This window comes from Rhinolophus sinicus, linkage group LG04, assembly GCF_036562045.2.
Source record: "Rhinolophus sinicus isolate RSC01 linkage group LG04, ASM3656204v1, whole genome shotgun sequence".
NCBI lineage: Eukaryota > Metazoa > Chordata > Mammalia > Chiroptera > Rhinolophidae > Rhinolophus > Rhinolophus sinicus.
In genome coordinates, this window is record NC_133754.1 from 42,892,173 (window position 1) to 42,915,002 (window position 22,830).

Consider the following 22,830-nt stretch of genomic DNA (forward strand, 5'->3'; position numbering starts at 1 on the left):
CTTGCAGTGTAACGCTAGATTCTGTTTAAGTCAAGGGAGTGCAGGTCTCAAAAAATAAATAAGGGTGCCTAAGGATGATAATAAGCCACAGCTTGCAGGTCATCAATACAGATTTGAACCCCGGGCTCCCCGACTTAGAATGAACAAAAGTTACCAAATCACTTGGCACTTTGATCTTCTGGTTGGCACAAATCAAGATGGTCATGCCATGTCTCGGCATTTTTATGAAGATGTGGTGAAACAATGCACCGGAAGTGCCCCACCCACAGTGAAAGAACCCAGGTCAATGGGAAGGTACTGATCGTTGTGAATTTAATCTTTACCTGCTCTGCCAGGGCAAATGTGTTCCACTTAGTAAAGGTTTCTTGGCGACAGCAAGTTTTCAGAAAAAAAAACGAACGTCCTCATGGAATGGTAGGTGTAGACTTCTGTAGATTGTAGAGCTAGATGTATATTTGGGATTTGTCCATAGCAGAGTGGTATTTGAAATCGTAAAGGAGTTGAGATAGCTAAAGAAGCAAGTGTGATCTAGAAAATGGTGCATGTCACAGCCCTGGGGAATGCTTAGAAATCCAAGGTGAAGAGCATTTCAGAGAGGGCAAGTGTTCCTGGGGCAGGTGTGTGGGCCTCAGGGCATCTCCCAACGCCTTTGAATCTATGTGTGAGACGGGAGGGATCATGCTATTTACTACGTCCTAGAAATAATGCTGATCAGTGATATAATATAGACACGTCTTAGGGTTTCCTAAAACCAGGTAATAATAGAAATAAAGCCAGATCCTAAAGAAAGTTCAGTAAAGATGAAAACTGAGCCTGGACGTTAAGAAGGCACCCCTGACCTGTAGGGGACACTTGTGGAGAGAGGTGACTGGGAGCTGTGTGACAGGGAACCTAGAGAATGGAAAGTGAAAACATTTAGGGAGTACGGAATATTTAGAGCAATCAAAGGAGAGATGGAGTTGAGTGGAGAGGAAGCAGGGTTAAGATAAGACTGTGTAAGTTTGAGGGAAGGTGGGCTGGGCTGGCACATGGCACCTGGTGCAGCTTTAAGGCTGAGGAGGTACCCGGGGTAGGTGGCTGAGAGCGCCAAGGAGAAATGAGTTTTGAAAATGTATAGGAACATATCTGATTCTCCTGTAACAGGAAAGGTGAAAAACATTAGATAAATTTGAAGGAAGGTGGAAGCTGAGGTTCAAGTGCTTCTTCGGGGAGAGCCCCAGAGGCCTTTGCCTTGAAACAAATCCTGCTCTATTCAAAATAACTGTAAGAGGGAGGAGAGCAACATACTGCATCAATTCCCAATTATTAATTAAAGATGAGCTTTCATTTCATGCTTTACTAAAATATAACCACGGCTGCTGCCCTCTAAAGTGCTTTACCAATGTTATCCGTTGTTCCTTTGTTACTTTATCATTTCCTTTAGCTTTTTCCTTCACTGGGTTCAGCAAAAGGATAATTCATGAGCCTAATACCTTTTCCTAAGTAACAAAATCTGCCAATATAGATGTCACAGGTGGAAGATTGTTAAAATCTCCTTATTGTAGCAATCCCCATGCATTTTAAAGTTAAGCCAATGTGTGGTAAGTAGTAGGTACCCAATAATTGTTTGTGGAATACAATGGAATGATTGAAGTGTCTTATTATTCAGAAAGGCATTTCTATAGATGACTATTAGCTATGAATTATACTTACAGAAATCCATAGTCTGCCATCCACCCAAAGACACCCAGGAGCTTTCATTACAGATGAGGAGAGACTGCATTTCCCCCCCAAAGTTTGTATACATAGCTATGAAATTGTAGTCCAGTACTGAAGAGAGGCCCGCTGAACCCCAGTCTCTTCGACCAGGGCTCTTTTTTGCATTTAAACTTCAGAGAACAAGTTGGGCTGATGAAGGCAATGGTCAGAGAAGAGACTAAAGGCAAAATGCATAAGCTGGGGAGTTATCTGCAGTGTCCTGACTTTTAAAATACATTTTAGTTGCTTCATTGCTATAGGACAGATACTTCTAGTTATGTTTGGGTGCACAAACTGTACAGCACGTCTCACAAAATGGGTTGACCTATTTATTTGCCTTTGAGGGCCACTTGAAAACTAAGTGAAAAACAAGCACACCCCAGTCAAGGCCAGCATGCACTCTCACTGCCACTGGGACAAGGTCGTGTTTCTGTACTACATTCACTCTTCTACACAACTCCAAGCCCACAAGAAGAAAGAAGTTGTGTTTTCTTCCCAAACCCATTTCAAAAGCCCTTACTAGTCATTCCAAACGCTAGTTTCTTTGGCGGCACAGACTCTTGGGAAGCTTGTTAAAAAGACAAATGACAGATTCCTCAGCCCCTGAGATGCTGACTTAGGATGTCTGGGGCGAGTCCCGGGAATCCACATTTATTGCAAAAACACAGAGTGATTTGAACACAAATGATTAACACACCTCCTGGCACAGGGGTTAAGAGACAATTCAAAGTCTGCATTCAAATCCTGGCTCTGCCACAGGTTAGATGCACAACTTCAGGCAAATTTAAAAATGTATATGAATTTCAGTTTTCTCATCTTTAAAATGAGGGTAATAAGGCTTACTTCCTTGGGTGATGATTGGGATTAAGTGAGACCACCTATGTAAAGAACTTTCTACATAAACACTCAATACATAATATTTGGATATATTTCTCTGGGTGAACCTGAGGCTATTAGAGAATAATCCCAAATTAATGCTACAAACCCTCTAAACAATTCCAGAAAGAGGGGGGTCTTCAACATGACTATTTCGGCAGTGATAACAAAATGTTGTTATCACTCACAAAAACATTACAGTTTTTGCAACAAGATGCAAGAAGGCTGTATATTTTACAAAATAATTTCATGCCAGACTCTTGGGAATACTTTTATTTGGTAGGGATAATAATAAGGCATTGGAGCATGTTACCCCAGACTAAAAGAATGCAGTTGCTTTTTTACAGAGGAGGACTGGGGCACATTTGGAAAGTTCCATACAGTGCATGTGTGAGAATGGAGCACTTGACCCAGCTCCATTGCTGCCTGAGCTGTTTTGGCACAGATAAAAGTGATTCTCTCCCCACTCAGGCCATTTTTAGGTCATTCAAGCAGATGGTAACTGGCTCACAGTGGGACCAAATTCCTGAACTTAAACTTTTGGAAATGAATGAATGAAGGCATGAATGAATTTCCTCTGCAGCCAAGAAACACTCCTGACATCTGCCCGTCCATCCTGGCCGTCTGGTTCCTGAAGAAAGGTTGGCCCTTTGTTACTTAGAGAATAAATAAGGAAGGATTGCTCCAAGGTGTTTCCTGAAACCATGTGCTCCTTCCTTCCTGGATGTAGTGACCCAGTTGCCCATGTTAGAAGACTCACTGTCACATGTCCTTTTGTCCTTTTTTTTCCCACCGAGAACCCATCAACAGTAGAGATATTTTTACAAGTTAGGTGCTTGCCGGTGCCCCAGGTCATGAGATTTGGGTGACACACAAACAAGAGGAAAGAAGTGTGGTACGGAGCTTATTTGATCAGCACACGGGGAGAAATAAAAACAGAAAAGTGAAAAAAAAAATTTAAAAATTGAGGGCATGCAAAGAGAAATTTATGATACTCTGGGATAGGAAAGTCTCAGTTTCAGGTTTCAATTGCAAAAGGTTTCCAAATGTTTCCAAATCAAAATATATCTGCAAATCTTCAAATCCATTGTGAACCATTTTCAAAGGCTCATTCCTCCCTCCATTCGGAGAGTATTGATTAAAATCCAACTGTGTGCCTAGTACACTGATGCTATATGTAAAGCAAGCAAAACAAAGATGCTTGGTAGTCAGCAATGCACTGAGGTGTTAATACACACACACACACACACACACACACACACAGGTGCACACTGCAGAAACCAATGGATAACCCTGGCACTACCCCTCTTTGGATTGGGAACCCCAGACATTTAATGCCTAATCTCAGGCAGGAGGGAGGAAGAAACCATCAGAGGTGGGCCAGTTGGGCCTGACTCCAGTATAGTGAATTTTGAGTTTTTGAGTTGAGAAGGATGCCTAGATTTAGATAACTGCAAATGAGAACGGAAGACAGCCTATATCAAAGGAAACCGTTCAAACAAAAGCCAATAGGAGGAAATGAGCCCTTATTGTGTGCACACATGGGTTCCCCAGAAAGGAAATTGCCTGATTTGGGATACTTCCGATGCCTCTTGAAGTGACAAGGAAAATATGAGCCTGTGTTCCCATAACCTGGAGAACGTGTCTTCCTCAGCCCAGGGTGGCTGCAATGAAACTGGTAGGATTTTAGCCAAACCACCCACTTCCAGAAACTTTGATTGCCAAATGTGTCGTTGGGAACCCAAAAGGCAATTGCTTATGTTCTTCCTTGTGCTTCAGAGTGTTCGGATCTAGGGAAAAGTGGGGAGCAGGCACTTGATTCAAATAGTTTGATTTTTTTATGGGTGAAGCTCATTTGTTCTTCAGGGTCCATCGGGCACCTGAGACACAGCCTGTGCCTGGCAGGACCACCCCTTTACAGGACCCTGGTTGGCTCCCTAGGGTGGCTTCTTGGGATAAGACCCTGTGATCGGCCCAGAAGGATTTCCCATCAGAGCCCCTCAGCTAAACAATAGTAGCATCTTCAACAGTCTTGCTACCTGCCAATCTTCTATCCCAAATGAATCCTGAACACACGCTTTTGATTTTGCAGGGTACACCCTCGTGCCTGCCTGGTGCTTGTACTGGGCCCCATGGGGAATACAGAAACCTGCACAATGTCCCCAGTCCCTAAAGACTTTAGCGTCTAGAAGAGAATCATTCATTCCAGTAAACATAATAGAAAATAGGAATTTCCCTGGCTCCCGGGGTGGGGGGTGGGGCACCTAAGAGTTGTTCAAGAAGCGTGGACTGAGCAGGACTTGTGTTTTCTTTCCTCCTTTGTGTTGTTTGATTGACAGTTTGAGTACAGTTAAGCTTGGATCTGTGGGGATGCTACTTAATATAAGTGGCATGTATTATGGAGTCATTTTCCACTGACGTCATCTTCTGAAAGTGGTGCTGGTGAAAGGAGGAATGAAAGAAGACTAAGCAGGGCTGCACGCTCCCTGCACGGGCCAGTCCCCTGCCCTGGTTGAGGAGATGTGCGCTTGCCGTTGTGCTCTCGGCCTCTGCTTCTGCCTCAACTCCAGAGGTTTGGCACCAGCTCAGCGTGTTGCCACCCCTGTCATCCTCTCATCCTGTCTCACCCAGCAGCGGCCGGGGGCGGGCATGGGCAGTGGATGTCAGAAAGAAAGTTGACCACAAGACAACGCTCCTTGAACACATCAAGTTTCATTGCAGTTTAGGTAGATGGATTTTCGGTTTACTCGGGAGAATAAAAAAATTAAGGTCTTAAATTTTCTTATGGACTGCTCTTGAATCATTTATTTATTTAGTCAGCCAGTCAGTCAACAGATCTTAGGTGAGTACCCAGATGCCGTTCTGGTTGCAGAGCTGGAAACATGCATTAGCCTGACACCTGGGCCCAGTTGGCTCATTTTTAGCCAGACACAGCAGCAAGGTCAACTTCAAGGATATGAAGACTCCAGTACGGGGGCAGAGTAGTCAGGGATGGTTCTAGTGGCTCTCTGGGGCAGTGAGGGTGGGGCGCAGGGTTGGCAATGATTTTCCAAGAAAGGACATTTGAACTGGGCCTTGGAGGGTGCACCAAATGACAGCAAGCAAAGAAAGGGGAGAAGGGTCTCACAATCTCCTTCTAATTAGCCTGCTCCTTCTAATTAGTGGCTTTTGAGGCTTATCATCTCATCTATAAACTAAAACTAATAGGCAGTTTAGATTTTTTCTTCTTTCTTCTCTACCCTTCAAGGGAAAAACATATGAAGTAAGAGTTAATTTGCCAGCAAATAGCATAATGTGTATGCACAGAAATGTGACTATTTTATGCCATGTGGATAGGACTGGATATTTAGGGACTTAGTTTTATCCTCCAGCATAGACCTTATTTTGTTACTAGTCGTAGAAGCAGCAGGAGAAAAGGGTCAGGGAAAACTCTACCAATTTCTCCTTGTTCTCCTCCACCTCTGTCTCCCACAACATCAAAAAAGCAAGGAAAAGAACCGCACCTTTCTCCTCAGGCCACAGGGTGGACAGTACTTTGCCCTCCCACTGGCTAAAGATGACGAAATACAAAAACAATTCATCTCACATGACATTGGATAATAGTGGTTTCAAAGTTCCTCACAGTTTAAAGGCTAATTTACAGCATTAGGTCATAGCAATGCTTGTAAAATTCCAATGTGATCCTTCAGTGATTTCGCATATCACCACATGCCCCAAGGAAAACCCCACTTGTGAAGATAGTTGCAATGAATTTAAGTTTGCTTGCATTTCAAGCATCATGACTTTTTTTTTTTTTTTTTTTTTACTTGTCCTGAATATAATCTGTAATTTTGAAAGCAACCAATTGAGGGATACAGAGAGAAAAGGAGGCCAGTGCCCAGTAATGCTGCTGAATAGATCATGATCAGGAAAGCTACGGGAACCGTGTCATCTGCTAAGACAAATATGGAAACTAACAGAAACAAGTCAACTTATAGTCAGGATGATCCTGCAAACTACTGAATTTCGCTAAAAACCATGAAACTTTGGCTTTTTCATGTATTAACAGTGCTTTTGTGCCTTTGTTTTACAATGTAGACCAGCTGATAATGTGCCTTGTTCTTCATTGACTTTGCAATCTCATTCTTTCCCACAAATATAATGGCCTGTTTGTTTTTCCGCTGATGCACACTGGCCGAAGAATCAGACATTTGTTTCACAGTGCTTGTTTTGAAGAAATCAGTTCTGGGTACATCTTTACACTGCCCATAAAAACAGAGGCTTATCTGGGTGAAAGACACCCCAGGTCTGTGCTAGGGTAGACTTACATTTATCTAGTACTATAGAAAATGAAATTGAAATATAATAAAACTTCATTTCAATCTAATTACTGAAGATCCTGAATTGTAGACTATTCATAAAGATGTACACTTTTATTAATTATAATGACATACAGCAATTTGAACTGGCCGAAACTATTTTATCGCATAATGGCTTTTAAGAAGTTCTTATTAATGAAGAGATAAGAATGATTTATGAGTAGTATTACAGGTATTTATGTCTAAATGAATGGTAGTGAAATGCATGAGAAGTTTGGTCTCATAAGTCGGGTAAATATTCCCACTAGAATTATGTTAAGACTGTTAATTTACTCAGCAGGCAACACCCCCCCTTTCACCCCCATTTACCCCCACCCCCACCACCTTTTATCATAAGTGGTTCAAAGGTAACCTTTAGCCTGAGGCTGGTTTCAATTCATAAGGGAACTCTGATCCTTTGGTGGTGGCTGCCTGCCTGGAAACTTGTTGTTCTGAGAAATTTTTGAGTGCTAAGTCTGGATTCATGGGGCAAAAGTACTGAGATCAATTAGCCATAGATCTAACTGATGGGGCAGACGAGGTGAGAAGACGGCTGGGTGGGGGGAACCTGAATGACATCCATTTGCTATCCCCAGCATAAGACTGTCCAAAGGGTTACAAAGTTGGAATTCTTGCAGAAATAATCCCTGGAATAGATTGCAAAATATAGTAACTTATATGATGCTGGTAACACAGTTTCTAGGTGTCTCCAAAATCCAGCAGTCGAAGGTTCTTTCTACAACGGGTGATAGCCACTGAACCATCTTAATTCACTTAAACCTGAAGAAAATTAAGTTGAATTTACTAAATGTAACTATGGAAAATGCATTTTTATTTTTACTAAGCCTGAGGAACAAAATTATTTTGCAACACTTCTTCCTTCTGAATGTGATATTAGGGTGGTGTCTATTACACTGGAAGGAGCCCCAAAATGGTATTTTGATATTTTGTTTTAATTTGATGTGTAGTCATTATTATTGCAGTTTTTGAAAGAGACCAAGCAAGTGCTTATTTCTCTCCACTAACACAAATCTGAAATTCAGGGCCAGGTCCACATAACAGCACAGTGTTCTTTCATTTCTAAGTTCAGTAACAGATAATGAGTAGGACAGAGGAGCCCTTTTAAAGCACCCACGGTGTTCTAGACAACTTGACAATGACTTTCAAAATGTTATTATTTTTTTAAATGTAATGTTCCCATCTGACTTGTGAGATATATAATATTGTCCCATTTTATAGATAAGAAAAGTAAGGTTTAGAAACGTCAGACTGTTAGTTCGATATGGAGCTTAAATTGCACCTAGCCTGTAAAGCTGGCTGAAATTTCTGTTTGGAGTTCAGAATTTAAACATACACCTTTCATCCCAACTTTTAAACAGGACTTTTGCAGGGATGTTTCATGTGTTGACAAGTAAGAATTCTAGAACTTTAACATGTTGAGAGCCCTCTATAGATAGATGTTGGCTACTATTACATCTCCTTCTTCTTCCCTCCTCTCTTCTCCCATCTTTTCTCGTTCTCTATATATACTTGGATATGAATGCTCATTGAACTTCAAATGTTTATTGCAAACCACTTTGCCTTTTTATATCCAGTAGAAATGTGAATGTGTACTCTTTATGTCAGAAAATTATCTAAACCTAGAAAGGGGAAATTTTTATAGGAGGATAAAGACTGTAAAGTATACAATAAAATCAGCAGTGTGTAAGGAACGAGAACATCGTCCTGACATTTTATACAGTATGTACACTGCAGTTCTAATCCAGAGGAAGTCTGCTTTTAGTTAAGCACTGTGAATAAACTCCTGTTTCTAAAATTCTCCATCTCTGTCTTTTGGTGGGAGGGGGCAGGGGGGTTGGCAGTAGAGAGAGGCTTTTTTTTTCCCCCTCTGAGAAGGCTTTTTATTAATTTCTTTGCTGAATTTTTGACCCTGTAAAGAAAAAGAGAGCTATTGTACTAAATCATAGTACAGGGCACACTCCCCCAGACGGGATGTTTCCTTCCTGCTGAAGGACACAGATATCAGCTTTAGGAGCAGGTTACAGTCAGCTTTATCACAAAGCCAGTAGATTTTCTTAATATACTTATTGCTGTTCTGTAAGTAGTATGGGGGCAATCATGAATCTGAACCACTTATGGAGTCAAAATGAGACCGATACTGGTAATCATGGGAAGAAAATGTTGAATAGCCTAAATAATGAAACTAGTAATTGGAATTATTTCTAATTGTGTTGGCTGACAATCTCCAAACCAATCCTTTGAGTACCTGTTGACTACCTCTGAAATTTAATCAGACAGTGCATGTTGGAAGCATTTTATTCACTGTATAAAACTCTATGTAAATCCAGCTGATAATATTAATGATAATAATTGTATTAAGCTTTTTAATTAAGACATAAAGAGAGCTCTAAGATTGCCCGCCATGTTCCTTTAGAAAGATGATTCATTAAAAAACTGCAGTATGCTTTGTTTCTTTATGTTCAAGAATATTTGGAGGAACAGGCACCTGAATCCTGGCTGTACGTTAATAATATAAAAGCCCTCAGAGAACAGGCTGAGTTGTTTTTTTTTTAATGGTATACTACCCTGATTTTTTAATTTCTAAATTGTCTTTCAATTCCTTTTGAAGGAGGGGCAGGAGAGGAGATATATTTCAAGGTTTGGGACTGGAGACAGCAAACTTTTAATTCTAGAAGAATGTTGCTATGGTTCTTTCAGAGTTCTGAGGGAAGATGCCATTTCCCTCATATCTGTTTCTCTCGTTTAACAGTTGAAATTAATGACACAATCTGGGACACTGATGTATGGATTCAAATATAAAGTGTTATGGTTATTGAGGCAGTGATGTTGTTTATATGAAAACTGTTTAGAACTCTAGGTGTTTTCTTTAGTTCACTCATTAATCAGATAGCTTTAAAAAAAAAACCAGAATGACTGGTCAATTAATGTCACCTGCTCTATAATATTTTAATCACATTTTGTTTCAGTGGCATTGTTTTTTAAAAACAAAAATAGTTTACAAACAATCATATTTGAATCTGCAGACCAAATGCTCTCCCTGTGATTTTTACTCCAAAACGTAGGTGTACTCAAATCTAGAAAGCATTTAGTCTAAATCAAATCTTATATGACAAATCCTTCATTGCACTTTCTAAACTTAAAATAATTTACTATCAGAAATCTCTTTCTAGTTTAATGTTTTTATGTTGCACTAGAAAGGATGTTTCTTGGCAAATATTCCTTCCCATATTTATTACCCCGGTCTTTAACATACAATTATTTATTCTTTGCATAAAAATTTACTTTTCATAATATTTCATAGTCATGGTTGGGGCTCTTGTACATGGTTGAATAGCTTAGTTGATTAAAGCATGAAACAGTGATTATGGGTCTCTGACACCACGGACTCGTGCTTCATCCCAAACCATAGACAACCCTTCTGAAAATATGTGCCACGAGTCCCCAGCGGGACCAAGGCATCGCATAATATCTTTAACCACTTAAAATACAAAAAGAAACTCTATGTTCATTATTGCTGTTAAGAATATAAAATCCAGGTACCATTTTTTCTTAGAATTTCCCCCCTTTTCTTCTAAAATCCTATAAAATCAAAGGCAGTAAAGAGAAGGTGGAGCCATATTGTAACATGTAATGTTAAAATTGTCTCACGTGGTGCCTTAGTGGTTAATTTTATATAACTTACATTTTATTATTAGAAATAATAATAAGCAGTTATAATTTAACATTCTTATGTTAAGTTCCAGGAAGTGTTATGCAAATTTTACTATTATTAGAAAGCTACAATTTGCAAGCTATTGTCGCTCTGTTCATTCTTTTATTTAATATCTTTTCTTAAAAAGTTGGCCAGCCCCCTACCACAACCCACTCACTGTGAGTTTGAATTATTCAAATTAACATTAAGTTGTTTAAATATTAAACTGTATTTTACCTTGTGACTTATTTTTCAGTAACACTTTATTATTATAATTTCTGCTAAGCAACTTAGATAAGGGGTTATGATATGCAATATGCTTATTGTATCATCTAACTGGGCAAAATTCACAATAATGAAAATGTATCCAGACTTAGCAAAATAATGTGATTTTCCTGTCTTGCTACTTTCTTGCACTTCAGGACGTTCAGTCTCTGGAAAATGTATCCACATTTTGTAAATGATTGTCCCTAAATCTTCATAACATTTGACCTATTGTTCAATTTAAAATGAGGAAATAACATGGTTTGCAAACCATGTTAAAAGCACAGGGCGCATTTTTAGAATTCTTGTCTCTGAATATTTTTGTTTTATTTTATTGTATGGTAATAAAATATTTTCTTCCTAAAGAAAAAATATAAAATATTTAATACCACGTTGTAAGCATTTCAACTTGACATACTACCTTGTTAGAAAACATAGTGTTGAAGAGCTGCTTAATGTCTAATAATATGAAAATATCGTAATTTATTTTAGCATTCTCTGATTCTAATTGCTTATCTTCATAAATTATGCTGTGATTAACATTCTGATACATACATATTTAATCCCATATCCATTTTTTTCCTTTAGTATATATCCCTCAAAGTAGGATTCCTGGGAACTGTTATATTTTTATATATGTTGCATATTTGAGAATTTTTTTCATTTTCATGTAGGAAATATAATATGATTGTGTATATTATCTGGAGTAATAAGTTTTTCCCTCAAAATTCTATAGACATTTTTCTATTGTCTTTTAGTGTTTTGTAATGCAAAAAAAAAAAAAGTCAGAAGCCAATCAATTCATTTGTAGTTAGCCCCTTTTTAGGCAGAGGAGCTAAATAATTTTAGAAGTCTTCCTTTGTCTTCACAGTTGTTAGCATGTTAATTCTCAGAGCTTTTTTATTGGTTCTTGCCTCAGTCACGGAAGTCTCTTTGGATCTTCTCAGCTCCTTTTTGAACCTCCCAAGATTTCCTTCCCAATATCTTGTAATTATTGCTTCTATTTCATTTATTCTCTCCCCCCACCCGGGTGTGTTAATAATTCTGATTTTGGATCTTTGTTTTTCTGACCTCCATACCTGTCAGTAGTTCTCTGATCATTTAAATCTCTTTTCCCTTTTTCTCTATATTGTGTAAATATGTGTCAAGCGCATTCTCCACCTCATTGATTCCATTTGGTACAGAGAGTGCTTTACTGCATAAAAGTCAGATTTTAATTCTGTTACTGAAATGTTGGTTTCCTCACACGCTTTTCTATGTCATCCAACTGTCATTTTTTTTATTTCTGGTTATCTCTCAGTCCCTTTTCTGTTCAATCTGTTGCCTTTTCTTCTCATCCTTCCTTTCCTGTTTCCTAAGTTCATGGAGCAAGGATGAGCTTTCTAGAACTTTACTGAAAACACAAAGCAAGATGCTGTCTTAATATTTCTCCATTTTTTAATGATGAATCTTGAGCTGTCCATCTTGACTCTCTTTTTAGTTTGCAGAATCTTTCTATTGGTCTCATACTGTATCTTTGTTGCATATCTACTTTTCGTTTCTTGTGTGTTGTTTATTCATTCATTCATCATGAGTGCAAAGAAGTCTATCCAGGTTTGGTTCTTTTTATCCAAGACAGGGCAGATAAATCATTTTATAGCTCCTCACTTGCTGCCTGTCAATTGAATCCTTTCCTCAGATATTAAGTAGAAGTTTCCCTAGTGTAAATTTGATTGAGTTCCGTGGTGCCACAGCTTCAGTACGGTATAGAGTGAGTTCTGGACATGGGGTATCCAGTAGTGATAGGTCATCTCTACTCAGTTTCTTACCATAGAGATTACTTCCTTCGCTTCGCCTGGATGCCAAGTATACAACTCATCTAAGCCTGCTTGCTGAATGTAGCTATTGAGCAAAATTTTGGGGTTTTCAGAATAACTAGTAGTCGCATAGAGACTTCAAAACATGTAGCTGATACGTTTTCCTTGTTTCCAACACTACTTAAAATTTCTTTTTTCATAGTTTTATCAATCTTTAGTTATTTCACTGGGGATTTTGTAGGGGAATTTAGATAGCTATTTGTGCTCAAGTTGGCATTGTACCAAGAAGTCAGAAGTTTGTCGTTAACATGTATTGAAGCCATTAAAAATGGATTGACCTTTTTGTTCTTATTCTTTGTTTGCATTGTTTTTTATTCTTAGAAATATTTGCATTCCTGTTATCAACGATAAAATTCACTCACACACACACACACACACACATATTTGCCCCTTTGTGAGTTATCTTTTTAATCGAATCAATGTAGAATGTATTTGGGATAATAGTGAAAGTTGAGTTTATGAATTAATGTATTTTCTATTTTTTTCCAATTTTTCTAAACAGTACATGTTGAATAAGTGATCCTTTCTTCATATGTAGTACGTACTTATTATCTTGGATCCTAAGTTCTTAGGTATACTGAGATCTCTTTCAAGATACTTTTAGTCAATTCCATTGATTTATTTGTCTATTCCTTCAGTAGTAACAAACTTTTAATTGTTTTAGATTAATAGTACATGTATACTAAGGCCAATTCCATATTTTGCAATTCTTTTTCAGAAATTTATGTCCTGTCCTCATCCATTTCTTTCTCCAGATAAATTCCAAAATCATTTTTAAGCTCTTTCCCATACTCATAAAAACTTCTCCAACAACAAAAAATCCTGACACTTTATTAAAATTGTGTTGAATCTATAAATTAATTTAGTAAGAACTAACATAGTCAGAACTGATATTTTTAAATGGTAAGAATGCTAATCTAGAAATATCTCTCAATTTCATTCAAATATTACTTTCTATCTCCAGGTAAAGTTTGTTAATTTTTATGTCTGTCTGAATACATATTCAGTTAGCATTATTCGCAATTATTTTATGTAGCTATTATGAATGACATATTTTTCTCTTATATATTCTACCTGCATATTGCTAGAGAATAAGAAAAGTATTGGTTACATTTAATTTCATTTAGTTATCTCATTTCTGGCAGCTTAACAGAACTCACTTTTTCCTTGTGAGAATTAAATTTAATTCTCTTGAATTTTCTGGGAATATAATCATGTCTAAAGATAATGATAATATTTTCTCCTCTTTTCCAGTAGTTATGCCATATGTCCCTGTTATATATTAATGTATTGACTGCACCATTTCTTGACATTTTGAAAATTTTGAACGACTGATCTGATAATTCTCAAAAATAGTAACAGAGGATTCTTTGTATTTTATATCCTGCTATGAATGCAAGTTTCCCCATGGAATTTTAAACTGATAATAGCATCAAGCAGTGGATTTTCCATCTTGCTAACTGAAATGTAAGATACTTAAGCATCTCATAAATATTAGTTTTATGATATTAAAAAGCAAAATTTAGACTGATTGCACACCTTCATAGAAAGTACAACTTTGATATACAAATTTCAAATAAAAAGAACAGACTTTTTTGCTCTGTTTCATCCGTCTAGCATCCATCTATTCATCCATCCATTTATCTACTCAACAAATATTTGTTGAACTCTTAAAGCAAAGAAATAAAAAAGTCTAGTCCCAACCCCATAGAATTTCAGCCCAGACTTATTAGAGATGCAAAGTTCTGTTCACATAATTGTATCTAAAAATATTCATAGCTTGATTAAATGATATTGAAGGAAAAGTTATATACTTATTAAGTTATTACATTCTGGTTTTCGGCTTATGAATTAAAGCTTGATCATTTTAAATAGAAACATCTGTGACATGTGAGTAAAAACAAATATCACTTGTTGATCCTGTTTATTCATTACCCAGGCCCTGCCTCTCGACCTCTCCAGTTTCTTGTATCCTTATAAAGGTTTCTCAGTTAAAGAAAGTTTGGAGCTATACGGATAAATGCATGGAAATTAAATGTGTTCCAAGTTTACTGGTTTTCACATCCTTAAAAAAAAAATCATTCGCTAATCCTCCTTTAATAAAATACTGATACACAAAAATTTTCCTTTTACAGTAACACCAGACTTATAATACTTATTACAGAAATTATCATATAGTGTTCTTTGGAAGTTGACATTTTAGACAACGTCCTAGTTTTTGCTTAGGAGTTTTCCAATTAAAACTTTTCACACGTATAAAATTTTGACTGATAAATGTTGCTAAGTAAGAACCATTTAGATATTTAGATTAAAATATTATAACACTGAATCATTTCTAAATGTGTTAATATTTATGATTTGCCTTTACAAAGTAGATTATAATTCATACCTAAAACTCTAGAAAGTATTCATTCTAATTTTTGAAGCATGATAGAGGATGTTATCACATTCCAATGACAAGGAAGGTCCTTAGCAGTATTCTAGGAGTAGCTCATGGAAATGTTGGTTGTAGCAGTTTAAATTAAAACAAAAAACAATGTTATTAACTCACTTGACCATTCTTACTCTAATTCATCTCTCAAATGCCTTCTGGAAAGCATTTGCCTCTATTTTGAAAATATTTTTTTCATTCTAAACAATTGATTTGAACTTGCATTTTGACTTCTCTGGCTCTTAAACCGAGTCTCCCCTCCTTGTATATTTGATTCTTACTAGTTGTTGGGATATAAAAGGATCACCATTCCAAATCTGCTTTTTATTTACTGTATTAGCCTCAGTCATAATGTAAATTCCTAAGAAAAATTGTTAATGCGATGCATTTCTTAGAGCAAGATGGACTCTTGTCAGTTGTGAGCCAACACAATGAAAGACCTGTGGATGCTACTTCTCAGTGGCGTGGACAGCCAGGTACTCTGGGCTGGCTGTAATATGGTAGTAAATAAATTGGTACGTGATATTGCCCAGTCCCAAGGGTGACAACAAATCCAGAGCATAGCATCTGAATGGTCTGGAGGAGCACCATTTTCTTCTCTGAGGAAGGGTAGTGATTCCGATGACATCTTTAGCTCGAATGCACTTTGTGTTTCTGCTGCTGGGTAACAAACCACACCCCAGTGGATCACAGGTATCTCCCTAAAGATCCCTCTCACTACTAGGCAAAAAACAAAACAAAACAAAACAAGAAAACACGATTCCTAGCATGTCCAAGGTAGAAGGGGCCCTGAAGGCCCTGTCACTCAGTTTTTCTCAAGTTTTCCTTTCCACCGTGGCGTCCTTATAGCAGAGAAGAGGAGGTGGTCTCCTGAGGCTTAGAAGGATTGACAGAACTCTATTTACCTTAAGTCTTCTAAATCTTGCCTTCTACTCCATTATATTTTTGCTTTAATATAAAACAATTAAAATTACTTGCCCCATCAGTGATTTGACTTTCCTTTTTACCCCCAACAACTTTTTTTAAGTAACCATGATGCTTCCTTAAGCTGTACTGTATTGACCTTTGGCTCAATAGCTACTCAAACCCATGTTTGACAACCACTGCTTGGTCCAGCATCTTCTTTTTAAGGTTGAGTAAACTGAGGCCTGGAGAGGGATTATGACTCACCCCAAATCTCCTGGCCAGCATGTGACTGTGCAAAAACTAACACTCAGCTCTTCTGCCATCCGTATCCATTTTCTGACAGTTGGACAATTAGGCTACTCCCAAAGGGCAACCAAGTGTATTTCAGAGGGCCTTTACTTTTTACACTTTCACACTTTGAAAAAAAAAAATGCTGGCTGCCCATTCCTTATAGAAACTGCCTGTAACCTAATGAGATAAATGTGGCTTTGATGGAGGATGAGAAGAGCTGAGCCCATGAATTGCCTGTGAAGCATCCATAACGTACCCCTAGACTTGTGCATGCAAGTACATCCATCTTATTTCTGATTCTTGATAAACCAAAGTGCTTCTCTTTCTGAAGGAAACCATTGGGGAAGCCTAACTCATCCCTCAAGACAGATAAGAACCTTAAAGCGATTGGCTTGGGGTCATGGATCTTTATTATCAGTTTTCTTTGAAAATACTGTAACTACCATTTGAGTAGCTGGATGAAACCTCAGAATGTCAGCAGAGTTGACGCGGAGTTGGTTATAGCAACTAGAACAGTGAAGAACTCGTAGCCTGGCTTAATAAATATTTGCTGCTGCTGAGTCATTCTTACTGGAAAAGTGATGCAGACAGCATCGTCTCTGCCTAGTGCTGCAGAGGTTATCAGAGTGGCCTTCACCAAAATTTCCACCACCCGTGTTGCAATCTTTTGCCATGGCACAGTAAGGATCCCAGGGATGAAATGCCGTGTCCTAGTGTTCTGCCTTAAGTCTTTCAAATGCTTTCATAGACAGGATGTCAGCAGTCTCGGCAATAACCCAGGGTAGAGAGGAGCAACAGAAGTTTCCAGTTATATGGCTTGCTCAAGGGCACGTGATTGTATGAGTCGCTTCTCTTAATTTAGCAGTGAGGATTTAAGTAAGCTGTCCATTTCTCATTTAAATGCACACTTTTGTTAAAACCCAAAGACATTCATTTTTATTACTACAAGAAGACACATTGCAATAATAAGCAAAACATCATTTACATCTGTATATAGAGTTTTCTTGTAATCATAAACATTATTTTGCATTTCATTCCTACTGGAAAAAAAAAAAAAAAGACAGCTCTAGCAAAATAATGTTGTAGATGTAAAAGCATTACCACATGGTCAAGTGGCTTTCTCATACAGTGTTTGTGACAAATGTTTCTGTTTTGGTTACTGGAATATACCGAGACAGTAAGTAGGGAACCCTGTGATGCTCTGCATCCCAGAAAAGGTATTATTCAGACTCTGCCTTTTTTTCTCTCTCTCATTTTATCTTGTCAGACTTGGTTTGATTCAAACCTATTGGTTCTCATAAAGAAGGAGGTCTGACCAGGTGGAGGAATAAGCAGCATTAGGAGAGCAATTGAAACATGCACATGGGAATACAGGTGATACAAATCATTTTGGAAAATAATGAACAAGTAACTTGAGAGGGTGTTGTGAGGGTGGTATCACAGGTTATGCCAGGTTATTAATTCTCCGACTCAGCAGTATGCCTCTTAAAAAACACTTAAAGGAAAATGGATACTTTTTTAAAAAAGAAATGCAGTTGGTAGGGGAGAAGTAAGGAACCTGTGAAGTCCACAGGTCGGTAGACCTGCAGAAGCACAACTACTTCCATTTCAATAAGAATCGCATATTTGAAAAAATACACAAAACATGTAGTTAAGAGAGTACATTGCAACAGATAGCTAAAGATTTCTTGGTCCACCTACATAATACCAAAGCCCCTGCCCTCTCCTGCTGTTTGTTTGTTTCTCTTACATTGGATGCTTGTTGAAATGGCTCAGTCAACTCCTGGTCAACAAGGGAGCACAGCCCCATGTGTAGGGTGTGGTTGTCAGGTTTTACATTTTGCTCCTCCATGCACAGGAATCAGAGAGAGCATTTGGCCCATTCCTCAGTTTCCCCTTCCGTAAAATGGGAAGAAGCACATCGGCGCCCTCAGACATTGCTCATGACCAGGAGCAGTTCAGCCCTGGACTGTTGCTTTTCCTTTCCCCCAGTTTCCCTATTGCACTCCTCAAAGTGGTGGCCTACTGTTGCCATGGTGACACAGCACAGGGTAATGTTGCTTAGAAATAATGACAACTGGTGGCAGCAGGGAAGCAGAGCCCGAATGGTGATTAGCCTCTGAGGAGTGCCCTGTCTGGGCAGAGAGGTAACAAAAGAAGCTGTTCTGGGCATGAAGGAAGGAAAGGGAGGGCCAGTTTGATTTAATAAATCAGGCAAAGATGCTACCTGTTTCCAGCAATTAGCAATCATGTTACCTAATGATGTCCTGTATCAGCGCCTTACATTTTCATAGAAGATACACGTTTGCCAGGTTTGTCCTTTTTTATTACTCAGAGCTCCGGGTTTTAAGTGCAATAAATACTTGTTGTTGATTTCGATCCTAGCTGTTAGCTCAATTTCCTGAAAGATAAGAGGAATTGTTGACTCAGTCTTATTTCTGTAGCCCGCTTTATACTTGGGGCTTGAGTCATTCCTTATCAATGGCAATTAACAAAAGTGTGGCAGGAAATTGATTTTTTTTTTTTAACTTCAATGGTGACTGAAATGACACCAAATAAAAATCCTGTTTTAGTAGATGGACCTCTCCCTGATCCTGAATTCCTAGGTTCTGCTTTTCTGCTAAAGTCAAATGGTGCTCTGTAGGTAATTTTTTATTTTGTTAAGTGTTAATGAAATATCATCACCTGCATGTCTGACCCTGCTGGTATCTTTCCCACAGTGTTCAAACACACAAGTAGCATTCTGTATCCTTCTGGGGTTTTCTGAACCCTTGGAACACCCAGTCCACATACCCCATATCTGGTTCCCTGCCAGAATAACTGTTCTGCGGAGTTAGTGGGGTGGGGTTCTTCCCAGCAGAACCTCTCTGGGATGTATGCAACAGCTGGATTACAAATCTCAAGAAGAAGGGGACCTAGCTAGAGCCACTGCCTCAGGGGACCAGGGCAGAAGACCTGCTCTCTCTGGTGTCACTTCACAGACATGTTAACACTGCAGGGTACTCTGTGTTGAGGGTCCATGTGGTTCAACAATTGGGCTTTTACTTGCTAGAGAATACGAGGGCCAGGGATGGAGCCTTTTGAAGCCAGTCTTATAAAGGAAGATATTCACATCCACCTTCAGCAACCTTTTCTGCTGACAACCTTCAGGAGACAGTGTTGCTCCCATTCAGAAAGTTCGAGACCCTCTTCTAGATCTGAAGACACAAGGGCTCCCACCACCACACCACGAAGACGGGGCTCACAGGGTGTTGGTGGGCTTTGGTGCACACTAGCATTTATGTGCTGTTCTAGTAGAAGAGAAAATGTAAAGAAGAATTCAACCTCTGGGGTACCAAGACCCTAAATCTGTGTCCTTTTTGCAGCCAGGGATGTAAGTATTCCACACCTGCTCCTTCCTGGATGCTGAGTGCAGAGCCCTGCCACCTCTCCCCCCACACACACACACCTGGATGCCCCCTCAGATCTGGACTCTGGAGCAGGAACTCCATGGGCTCCCCAAATGCCCCCTCTCTCCATACAGATGCTCCTGTTAAATCCCACAGCTCAAATGGCCTGCTAACAAATCTAGGCCAAACCCAGCAGAGCTGATAAGATTTCCAGAAGAGTTCCTAAAAATACATTTCTCCTTAAAGCAGCCTTGCCAATCACTGTAGAATCACAGAAGTTTAAGGAGAGAAGTGGCTTTAGAAATTGTTGCACCCCTATTTTAAAGCTAAGAAATACAAGTCCCAGAGTGCTGAAATAATAGCAGGAACACCGAGGTTGAGAAATGTTTCACATCACATCATGAAGATGAAACAAAGCAAATAATAAAGGCAGGTAGAAACTGTGAGCTGTATAGTATATTCATTCACTTATTTGTTCATTCGCTCACTCACTCATTCAACAAATATTTATTGAGTGCTTACTGCGTCCTAAAGTTTTGGTGTTGCACTAGATGTCAGGGATACAGACCTTGCCCTCATAGATATTACATTCTGGTTGGGGGAGAAAGTGAACAGATAAGTAAGTAAATATGTGAGTGTCAAACAATGATAAGGACTTTGGAGGGAAATAAAGCAGGGTGCGTCAGAGGGAGAAGGTAGGACTGATGCAATATTACATCAGGAACGGTCTCCCCACAGGCTGTCATCTGAGCCTATGACTATCTGGGAGAGGCACATTCTCACCAGAGGGAACAGCGAGGTCAAAGCCCTGAGGTAGCCCATGTTTGGCTAATCAAGGATCAATCAGAGATAAGGGTGACTAAAGGGGAGTGAACAAGGAGAGAGGAGGTGAGGGAAGGTGTGGGGCTGATCATGGAGGTCACTATGGGCTGGGGGAAGCTCTTGGCTTTCACACTCAGAGGTGGGAGCCATTGATAGTACCTGGGCAGAGATGTGACATGATCTGACTATATTTTCAAAGGATCTCTCAGAATCATGTGTTTTGATGGCACTGCAGGGGGCAAGGGAAGAAGCAGGGGAGATGGGTGAGGGGCTATTACATGAACCCAGGTGAGACAATGGTGGTTTAGAGGCAGGCAGTAACAGTGTCAGTGGTGAGAAGGGGCTAGATTCTGGACCTATTAGAAAGGTGGAGCCAAATGGAATTTCCTAATGGATCAGATGTAGACTATCAAAGAAGGGGAAGGAGGGATGGAGAAAGGAAGAGGTGAGAGAGACGGAGTCAGGGACAGAGAAAGGATTCCAATTTGGGAGTCATCACTGTCCAGTGGGTTTAAATCCATAAAACTGAAGGAGAGACGGTGAAGCAGAGGCCTGGTAGATTGTGTTTTCTAGCTCTTTCCCTCCACAGTCACCACCCAGATATGCTAGCGGCCTCCTCCTGTAACACTGGCCACCAAGCATAAACTCTGCTCTCTCTCATCTTTATTACCTTTCACCTTAAAAATATTATGTCAGTGGTTCTCAATAAATGTTTTAAATGTTTGTTCTAAGCTAGTACCTGGGGCTTATCTCGCCATTACAGATGCTAACCCCAGGTTGGTGCTGTCATCCCTGGAATCTGTCAGTTGGCTGTACACACCCACTTCCTCCAGCACCGGCCTTTTTCCTTCTCATGGAGACGTGTGCACTTCTTATGGCACCTTCTCTGCAGCTGCTCATTCTCATCTAAGGGAAGCCGCTGGCTCCTCGCTGATTTGCAGAGCACATGTGATTATTATGTGTTGATCTAGTCCCTCATTGGGTCCCTTTTGGTTGGGGATACCAGCCATGCCCGCTTCTGAGATCAGGCACACCTGCACACATACACACATGAAGATACTTTGTGATACACGCAGAAGCAATTACATGATAACAGATAAAATTTCCACAAGGAGAGAAGAACGGTTCTTTCCCTCACCTCCTCACCTTCAATCACCTCCAGGTCCACCTCCACCTTCCATCACCTCCAGGTATACTCTTGTTATATCTCAGGCCTCTTTGTTACTTTAAATTGTCCCATCTCTGAGGACTTGACCTGTGAAATTGGTAGCGTCCTTTCTCTGTCCCTGCTCTCAGCTTGCCAGTGGTAGCTGGAAAAGCAAGGAAACCATACTTGCTCGTTTCAGAATAACATCATACAATCTCACTGACATTGTGCCTCCTGGGCCACTTCTCATTCCCTGGCTTTATCTCTCTTTCTCTTCTGTGACTGCCTGAAGGGGCCATCCTCAGCTTCAGGGACTCTCTGTAAGGTCCCAGCCCCATCTCTGCCTATCTCACCCATTAGAACCTCTATCTGACTGAGATACTAAAGGCCACAAGACAAAAGCTGTGCCGTTTCATTTCCCTGCTCTCCAACTGACAACCAGTCTGTGTCCCTCCCCCGCCACTTCCTTTCAGCCCCATGTCTGGGAAAGGAGCATCTTATGTCTCATCAAGGCCAAGCCTCCAGCGAAGCTAGTAGTTTCGTCTCTTCCCCTCCTTTGGGTGCCTCCTCTGGCAGATTCCAGCTCTCTGGCCCACACCTCCATCCTCCCATTTTCCCAAGCTCCCATTGTATTTCTCTCCTTCCATTCAGAGAAGAAAGGTGGGAGGTGTGATGGGAAAAGCAGGTATACTCCCCCTCTCCTGGGTCCTTCCATTGTACATCCTTCCAATTCTGTCAGCAAACATCAGGTGCGAAAAGGGTAACTGCTCCAGGAGCACGCAGGTAATCAGCGCCCATCTGACAGCAAAGCACAGAGAGCCCCACACTGTCCTTGCTGCTCCAGGGCGGCTTGTAGCCCCAGTGCTCCCAAGGTCTCCAGGTGCTGAGGCCTCCTTTCCCAGCGCCCCCCACCCCCTTCCCGCAGCCATAGAAACCGCCACCTGGAAAGTCAGCGGTAGCATCCTGGTTATGACATCTCGCCACCACTAATTGTGCACATGCCCTTGATCTCCTGGTGGCAGTGGGCGTTCTCGCCTATTCCCTACGTCTTGAAACTCTAAA

General features: G+C 39.9%; 1 protein-coding gene across 5 annotated transcripts in view; it reads left to right on the plus strand.

Annotated features, from left to right (window-relative positions):
* The window catches only part of MBNL2 (muscleblind like splicing regulator 2), a 128,158-nt gene that overhangs the window by 14,317 nt on the left and 91,011 nt on the right, over positions 1-22,830 (plus strand). Inside the window, exon 2 of one of the 5 annotated variants that reach the window (XM_074329435.1) lies at positions 17,678-17,784. The exons of the other annotated variants lie outside the window; for them this stretch is intronic. The gene's annotated coding sequence lies outside the window, so the exon portion shown is untranslated. The remainder of the gene's footprint in view (positions 1-17,677; positions 17,785-22,830) is intronic. 5 annotated transcript variants of the gene reach the window in all.